General features: G+C 40.6%; 1 protein-coding gene across 1 annotated transcript in view; it reads right to left on the bottom strand.

The window, feature by feature from the left end:
- LOC148535443 (cell adhesion molecule CEACAM5-like) overlaps nt 1-10,021 on the bottom strand; it is a 257,680-nt gene that overhangs the window by 181,140 nt on the left and 66,519 nt on the right. The window lies entirely within an intron of this gene.

The raw sequence follows: 10,021 nt of genomic DNA, 5'->3' as shown, positions 1-10,021 counted from the left end.
GTTGCATCCTGTCTCTCATCCTAAGATCTACTTGGTTCCAAACTCTCTTCCATATTCCCACCTCCACAGCATTCCTTCTATGCAAATGATGTGTTGGTTTCTGCTGTGAGCTGATTGCCCAACTCTGTGGCAAAAAGTACAGGTATGAAGCTTCCCTAAAGCCATAGTTATCTACTGCCCCTAACTTTCAGAAATGGTTTTAGGTTTGGCTAACTGCTACTTTCTGCAAATTGAATGATCTATTGTGAGTTTTACATGATTTTAGAGCCTATGTATCAAAGCTGTTTGTTGCAGAAACTGCAGCTTCTGCATAATTCTTATAGCTTGTTCCTATATACTAATGTGCCAACCTCCAAAAGCAAAGCTTGTACGTAGTGGGGATATGTTCATTAAAAATCAAAATATTCCCTGCGCTATGGACAGATAATTGTGGCAGTTCCGCGATTATTAGTACGGGCTCCTTAAAGAGTAGTTGAAATGCAAAAAAAAAACAGTTCAGTGAGTGTTTTGATGATGATGCTGCAGGCTATGTTGTTGTACAAGGTGATATCAAATCAACTGGATAGGTATAAAAATGTCTATAGGAGATATGGATAATGTTAAAAATAAATGATACTTTTTAATGCAGGTAGTCACTAGTGTGCTCTTGTACTGTACACATACTGCAGGAGATGAAGCAATGTTACCACGGTAACAGGATTACTAGGAAAACTAAACAAATGTAAAAAAATAAACACTACAGTTTGATGCTTCATATCAGTGATTTTCAAACTCTGTCCTCAGGATCCCACACAGCTCATGTTTTCCAGGTTACCCAGCAGGTGCACAGGTGTATTCATTACTCACTGACACATTTTAAAAGATCCACAGGAGGAGAAGATTGTCACTTGTGATTCTGTGAGGAGACCTGTAAATTTATATTGCTGGTTCAGTAATTATCCCGCCTGCTTCCAAAGACAGAAATGCTCAAAACATGACCAGTGAAAGAGTTGGATGAGAACCTCTGATATAGGGCATGGACTTGTTAAACATTAAGGGCTTGTTTAATACTATCCTTTGTTAACTGGTGGTGATAAAGTGAAAATTATATTCATACAAGATGGATTCATTTTTTTTTTTAATGCAATTTTCAACCTTTTTTCCTCCAAATGAGAGTTTAATGTCTTAAAGTATCAATTATGTTTTATATTTTACATCTTAAAAAAAAAATATATACTGTTAGCTTTCTTATTGAGTGAAATACTAATTTTAAAATAGTTTACAAAAACAGAATTGGCAACTTTTTTTCTGAAACATAGAAGGCAAGACAAAAATCCACAAGGTCACTAGGTTGAAGATGAATTTTGGATACTGGAAAAGCCAAATGGCTTAATGTAGAAGAGCACAGTCTGTAATTTTAACACTCTTTGGTTACATACTGTATAACCTTGATGACTTTAACAATCATCTGAAGCTACGGACATAGACTAATCATGGTAAAAGTATCTCCTATATTCATAACATGTATATTCTTGCGCTACCTGTTCTGTATGATACAATAACGTATTAAAATACTATAGCTGCATATACACACAACGATTTTGTTACCAATGATTGTATGAACGATTTTCTGTCAGATTTTTTTTAAAGTGTAATGAATGATTTTTATGAACTACAAATGATTTTTGCATATTCCCTTAATGAAAATCGTTCACGTTTGTAGTTCAGTCAGACTTGTCAACTGAACACACATGAACGATAATCGTTCATCATTTGACTCAGAAAGTGAATGATTCTTTCAAATGATTATCATTAAATGATATTGTTTAATGATAATCGTTCAAAAAATCATTGTGTGTGTGTATGCAGCTTATCTCTGGATGTGTGAGTGTAGAAAGCTTGCTGACCTCTCCTTGCATTGCATGCTTGAGCTGCCTTTACACTGCATTCAAATGGAGCATACATACGGTCAAATCTGTCAGATGAACGATTTTTGACTGCATTAAAATGAATGGAAATCGTCCAAGTCTGACTGCAAACACATCAGATGTCGTTATCTGACCATCGGGAACGCGCATCATTCATATCGTTCATCTGACAGATATGTCAGATTTTCCTTCAGATATGAATGACTGAACGATTTTTTTAAATAGTTACCGTTCAGATCTGAAGGAAAAATCTGACCGTGTGTATGCACCATTAGTTTTAAGGAATACACTTGGGGGCATATGTATCAAAGCTTGATGTGAGATATATATTACCAACCAATGAGCTTCTAACTATCATTTTGCAGGCTGTGCTTAAAAAATTATATTTAGAAGCTGATTGGTTGGTTGGTGATATATCTCACAATTTTATCTCACATCAAGCTTTGATACATATGCCCCTCTATTCATGCAAGAATTAATCTATAAATTTGGACACAATGGAACATTGTATTTGTAATATGTAGGCTGAAAACTAAACTGTATGGGAAGAATGGTTTCCTATTGGCAAGTTTTGGAATATGTGTAATGTTTTAGACTGGCCTAATACTAGTGTGTCAATCCGGGCTCACTCTGCAATTATTTGTGTTTGTAAAAATCACAATACATGTGAAAAGTATAGTAAATGTATTGTTGTTGGGGGGGTCCTTTTGTAGCAGCCATCCTCTTACTTGGCATACTATATTTTTGTGGTCTATTGATATATCTTTGCAGTTTTAAATGATCTTGAGCTGTAATGAAACACTTAATTTAGAAATTATTGCAGTCTACAAATGTGCAGCATCCACAGTAAGATAAAATAAATGCATGAAAAGGGTCATTCTTTTGGATGTGTCTCTAAATGACCTAAATTGTGTTAAGGGAAAAAAAACAAATAGTGCAGAGAATACAAAACAGAAATGTTATAATTAGATGGACTCCTTTGAACTCTGTTAAATGTTGATTTCTAAAGAGATTTGTATTCAATTAAAGCTGTACTTTGTGTGGTTTCTCAAGGTATACTGTATGTGAAGGAAAACATAATGGGTACTAGTTTATTGCTCTACACCCGTGGTTCTCAGACTCTGGGTCTCATTCAGACCCGCTCGCAAGCGTCGATGTTACCCATATGCGCATGTGCATGACGGAGGCGCCTCCGTCGTGTGCATGCGCGAGACCCGAATAATGACTGGGTAGCCGTCGTTATGGGTCTCGCACCAAAGGGGGCGTGCTGTCGATGGTGAGTGACAGCACGCCCCCTTTGGTGGGCATGCTGGGGGCGTGGCTGCCCAGACGGAGGCGTTCCCATGGGAATGCCTACCGTATGGGGCCGGCCCCACTGACATCACTAGTGATGTCAGTGGGAGTGATTTTGGCTCTGATAGAGCCAAAATCACTCCAGGGCTTGCGGCAGACAAGACCATACCGCAAGGGTCTCATCGCAAGCCCGATGGTCGCGATTGTCTTGACCATCGCGACCATCTTTTTGGCCGCTCGCATAAGCTGTGGGTGGTAACCCACAGCTATGCGAGCGGCCAGGAGGCCGCTCCAAGTTTAGGTAGGCCGGCCCTGACTCAGAGCGAACGGCTCTGAATCAGGCCCTCTGTCCTCAGGACTCCACACAGGTCACCCAGCAGGTGCACAGGTGTAATCATTACTCACTGACACATTTTAAAAGGTCCACAGGTGGAGATAATTATTTCACTTGATTCAGTGTGGAGACATGTAAAACATGCACTGTTTGGGGTCCTGCTAACAGAGTTTGAGAACCTGTGCTCTACACCACAGGTTCTCAAACAGTGCATGTTTTCCAGGTCTCCTGGAGAACCACTGCTCTACACTTTCTGAATGTCAACATGATCATTATGGTCAACCATAATTTTGTAGATATGTATTTAAATTGACAGGTTTCAATGGTCGACAAAGTTAAAATAGTCAACATTTACATGTTGATACATGGTTTTCCGGGTTGTTAGGGCAGGAGTTCTCAAACTCTATCCTCAGGACCCCACCTAGGTCATGTTTTCCAGGTAATCTAGCAGGTGCATTCATTACTTACTGATACATTTTAAAAGAACCACAGGTGGAGCTAATGTTAAACTTGTGATTCTGTGAGGAGACCTTGAAAACATGCACTGTTTGGGGTCCTGAGGACCAAGTTTGAGAACCTGTAGGTTAGGGGATAGGTTTAAATAACTAAAAAAGTGTCAACATGTTAACTGATGACCTTTTGACACTATACTTACTATTATGTAAATGTGCAGGTGTTTATGCCTTACTAAGTGAACAAATTGGATATTCCCATGTAATGTTTCCATGTGCAATGTAGCGGAGTGTGAATTAATTTACAATACCTGCGATAATGATTGTCTGAAAATTTCTAATTTTATGCATTTTTGCTCACACACCACCAAAAAAAAGAGTAAATTATGACATATACTGTATGCTCAGATATAATTATTACTGCGGGTCTTGTAATTTGATTTCACTACAACAGCCTATATTTCTCTAGCTGAATTATACTCTTAAAATTAATAAAACTGCTCTCTAATTGCAGCACTGTCCTAAGCATGCTCACTGCTTTCGATGTGTTTTTCATAAGTGTCTCAGGGCCTGATTCATTATGAATCGCAATAGCGATTACGCACGCAGTCTCACTGTGATAGTATGCTAATCCACTGCGATCACAGCACAACATAAGGACGCCAACCTTACACATTTGCAAGACTGCAAAACCATTGGTAACATCGAGTACCATCGCATCCCTATGCACACTTGCACAAGCTCTGACCTTACTCAGGAATTGTGAACCTCATTGCATGCTGTGAGTACACAAGCTGTGTACGGCATCCCAGTGGATAATTAATGCATGTCCCTGCAACGGCGTTGAAACGCACTGGAAGGCCTGCGTTTCGCTGATTCCCCCCATCAGCACCCCAAAATGGTACTTCCTGTCAATCACTCTGTGATGGGTCTGCGATGCATGCGCAGAATGCAACAATCGGCCGATAGCGTACATAATTGCAGTTGCGATCCTTGCTTAATCAGGCCCTCAGTTCAACAGAAAAAATAGTCACACATACTTGATCATTGAGAAACTTTTAAAGTTACGTGCTTGCATCCTATTGGGTGGATTTTTAAAAGGTTACATTTTGTCAATTTAGCTACAGTATACAACATTAGCAGGCTTGAATATTACTTTTCCAAACCTATACCTAAATACCTCAATTGACTCCCAACTTAAAATGTATGCAGAAGCTTGTTCCTTATTCTAGAGGAGTTTCCATTGCATTTGTTTTCACCAAAAAGTGGCAATAGAGAAGGAAATTAACATTTATTTACACACATACAGTTGTATGTTTGTCCAAGCATCGAAGGACTGGGGTAGGGCATACGCCTGAGATTTGATATGAAAGTGATTATAAGTTAATATCTTGTAGTATTCTAAATATCATCTTTGTTTTTTTGTAATCATTTTCATAGTTAACACTCACCAGCTTTGTGGAGCTCCCTGGGACAATAAGAAGATGAGGTAGCAACAGCTCAGCCTCTCTTCCATATAGACAAACACTGCAGAGCTGGGGGTGGGGCCACACCACTTGCAGCAAGCTGCACAGAAAGAGAGCTAATAGAGGCATGCCTCTAAGTATGGGGGAGGGCATGCCATGAGCACTGATGAACACCTTGGATGTGTTGTGTAACCAGGAATTCTCCTGCAGTGTTTAGAGATTGGAGTTGAGTTAGCGGCAAGAGAAGACAGTGATGTAGGTAGGAGAATTAATGGACACTAAAGCTTAGTGTACAGTAGTGAGGGGAGAGTTGCAGTAAATAGGGGGTGAGACAGGCTCCAACCACTCAGACCTACAGTATCTCCATGTGTGCCTTCCCAGCCACTGATCTCATTGCATATGGTATCACTAGACTGAGGTGCCCACTGTAAGCATCTTCAGATGCTGAAATATTACATGCTAGGTGCAGATTCTTCATCAGAGAGTGGCCTCTAATGCAAACTATTAATCACCTGAGTACACAACCAGTTTACCAGCACATCAGATCGACAATCTTCCTGCTCCTGAATAGCCTAGCCACCTCTCAATCACTGCCCAGGAACACCCAGCACAATTTCAATACATTTCGGGTACTGTGCATCTTGATCACAACTGCGCCTATGTGTGTACACACTATGGGATGCATGCACTGTACAAGTTTTAAGGGATTTGCACACACTACCTAAAATATTGCACAATGATGGTGAATATCAGCATTGCGTGCAACTCAGAATCAGACGCACATTGTTATTAGAGAAGTGCGTGGACCTCCGTGTTTTGGAAAAACCACCCTCAAATGTTTTGGATTTTTTTAAACTTGATAAACCGTTAAGATCATGATATTTGGGCCTGTTACATGCCATCAAAAACACAAGGTTCGGTTTTTAGATCTACATTCCAAACTTACAGAAAGAACCGACCGGTACTCTGTTCTCCTCGGAGCCCCAAATGTGATCCGACTGGGACTCTATTCTACTGGAAACCCCCAAAATGATCAGATTCTGAACCCCAAAGTTTGGGCATGTTTGGTTTTCAGCAAAACTTAACTGCTCCTCTATAAATGTTATAAACACTTCTTATTATTCCTACTTTCACACCTTGTTTTTATTGTGGTTAGTCATTACTTTAGTTCTAATGTTTTTTGTGATTGATAATCATGGGGACCACAAACCCTAAAAATCTCACTTTGAATTCATTTCAATGAAGAAGAAATAGTTCTGTTCCTAAGCCAGGTTAGTTATATTATTTATAATCATTATCTCACCTTATACATATTTTAGCAGGTAATAAAGTTGTATACTTTTTAAAAATTATCCAGATATTTATTAACAATATCGAATGATCACCCAACACATACACAACCTCCCTTATGTGATATTTCATTATAACATACAGTACTTGAAATACAAAATATTGTGGTTGTGAGATGCTTAAGCCTGATCATATATATAGAGCAGAAAGTTCTACAGGAGTCCGTTTCATACATTACACAACCTCCTTAACAGTGGCTCACTGCCGCCCTGTACTGGCCCAGCCTCCAAACACAAGATGTCACATAAGGGGGCAGGGATAGCAGCAGTAGAAAGTAGAGTACAGGGTGCATCCACTGAAGCAGCACTATTGGCTGAAGGGCGGCATTCTAAACACCCTACTAGTCATATGTGGGGGCTGTAGGGTTTAATTAGTTTAGCTCCCAGGGCCCTGTGTTCACACAAACTATACTACAACCTTTCTTCACAATATGTCCCTGTGCGCCCAATTTAGAGTTGTAGGCTATGCCGATATTTCTGCAGTTGGCCAATGTATTTATTAAAGCACATATCTAAGTTGCACAGAGCATTTGCCCCCCCAGTGTCTCTATGATGTCATTTGCAGAGAGGATTTAGACGCAGAATGATTGACCGTTATTGACTGTGTGTGGGTGGTAACTGAGGGCTGGTTAGGAAAATGTGGGTGTGTTGCATTTCATTCTTTAGGAATGTCTGATCCAGAAGGCTTATTATGCAGATGCCTCAACTTTTTACGCAGCTTCTTCGATTTGCAAAGCGGCAGTTGGCCGTCTCACTACATCTCCTTGTGGCTGCAACATTTGCATATTTTTGCATAGCAGCTGCATAAAAAGTGGCAGTCACGATGGGATTTGCATAAACTTCAATGATCCTGGTTACAAATGTGAGTCCATTAGTGAGTATGACCAGCTGGTATCAGGAGTATCAGTCATGCAGTGTATCCATGTCCTCGCTGCAGATCATTGTACTTGTCCTGTGATTCGTATTTCAAACCCTACAAGAAATACAATGCGCAGTATATTGTTATAGTCATATATACATGCCCAGCATTGCGGCAACATTTTTATCATCATTTCAAGGGACATGAGCTGGTGCAAAGGGTTGGGTACAGGATCCCGCAGGTCAGAATCCAGAAACCGTCATCCCAACAGGGTTAGGATACCGACATCTGTCAGTCGGTTTCCTAACCCTTCCCCTCTCCCTATCCGTACCCCTAACCCTCCCCAAAACCTAAACCTAACCTCCCTCTCCCTAGTGCCTAACCCTAACCCCTAACTCAGGATCAGCACTTTGGACTGTAAACTACAATGAGGCAAAGGTCAACGTAAATGATAAATATATTCTGCAACAACTAAGGCCCTGATTCAGAGCCAGACGCTCTGAGTCACCATTATTTCCTTTACTCTCACATTTTATGCACTGCAATAAATTCATGTGAGTGGATCCTTTGTTACTAAAGGAACATGAAAGATTGTTGCCTTTCTATAAACACTTACCATATATGTAGCCTCCTGGGTAGCAGGATGATGCTAGAAAAAGTACAAATAACATAAAAGAGATGTTATGTGTATAATATGTATTATTTGGTTTTATATGTGGTATATTATGTCATAGAGCAGAGCAGCAGACCCCCCCGGGAGTTATAGGCAGGAGGTGACACTGAAGACAACCAAAATGTTCCTAATTACCCTTTATGCTCTACTTTTCTGTATTTTATTTATTAGCAATTTCTTATATACTGTAGAGTAACATATTCCGTTGTGCTTCAGAACTGGAAACCCTAATAGAACAAAACTGGGTAATAACAGACATGGAGATTGTAGCTTATGATCAGGGCCTTCCTATCTATAGGGAAATTGGCATTGACATTGATACACACCAATAGGTGCTATATATTGCATTTTGGTTCAGCCAGATTACAGAGGTTCTTGTTGGGCTGTATTATCTAGTCGCACAGGAATGTTGGCCAAAGGTCATGAGGATGTGGAAGAAAGACTAGGGGCCAAATGTAAGGGAGTGAGAGTTTAGAAAATATGAGAGTTTCGCAGTAAACACTCTCACTTTTTAAACTTGGCCAATGCAATAAGGTCTGAGAACTCTCACGATTTAAACTCTCATTCAGATGTTTTCCCATTTTGAAGATAAAACTTGACCAATGTGAGAGGTTACTGCTAAACTCTCACATTTTCTAAACTCTCAACCTATTACATTTGGTCCCACGTGCGGTGTTTTGTGTTGTCTGTGAGAGGGATGTACTTGGATATGGAAGCAATGAAGGTTATGTGGGCTGGAAGACCGCCATTGAAGAACCTGACTGGTAAGTATTTAAACTATTACTAACCTAACCCCCCCTAACCCTCCCTTAGGGGTGCCTAACCCTAACTTCCCCCCCAAGTGCCTAACCCTAATGCCCCCTGTAAGTGCCTAAACCTAACCTCCCCTTCCCCACAGCATAAACCTAAGTCTCCCGGGGGGATGCTGAACCCTAACTTCCCCCCCAGGGGACTCTAACCGCAACCCCTCCCTTACTCTAGCCTAACATTAACTCTCCCAGGAGGGTGCCTAACCCTAAGTCCCCCCGGGAGCCCCTAACCTAAACTTCCCCCCTGCGGCTGTCCGCGCCCGGCTTACCTTCAATCGGTATGCCCGGTGTCGGGCTCCCGGCATAGGCAAAATGACAGACGTTGGGATTTCGATGTCTGTCATTAGACCCCTGCCAGGGTTAGACAGTTGGGAAGCCGTCAGATGGCATTTCGACCGTCGGCTTCTTGACTGCATCCCGGACCTATAGCACTATACCAGAGGTTCTCAAACTTGGTCCTCAGGAGCAGGTGCACAGGGGTATTCATTATTCACTGACACATTTTAAAAGATCCACAGGTGAATACTACTTATTTTACTTGTGATTCTTTGAGGAGATGTGGACAACATGCACTGTTTGGGGTCCTGAGGCCCGAGTTTGAGAAACTGTGCTCTACACTCAACCACATATCATCTGTATGAGTTATTAATCTTGACTTTTATTTTTTATTGCTGGCATACAGTATATAAGATGGCAGGTCCTTTCAATTCTGATACTATGGGCCCATTTCTATGTGCTCTCTCCACACGTCAAGCCTGCTACAATAAACTATTTAACGGGTTTGTGTATTTCATTTATAACATTTAATAATAATATTTAATCTATTGATAACAAAATATGCAGGAATTTTCTGATTCAAGATCCGTTTTTTAGTGTAAA

The sequence above is a fragment of the Taudactylus pleione genome, unplaced genomic scaffold (genome assembly GCF_031769625.1).
Source record: "Taudactylus pleione unplaced genomic scaffold, aTauple2 ptg000051l, whole genome shotgun sequence".
NCBI lineage: Eukaryota > Metazoa > Chordata > Amphibia > Anura > Myobatrachidae > Taudactylus > Taudactylus pleione.
This window is presented reverse-complemented; position numbering and strand designations above follow the sequence as displayed.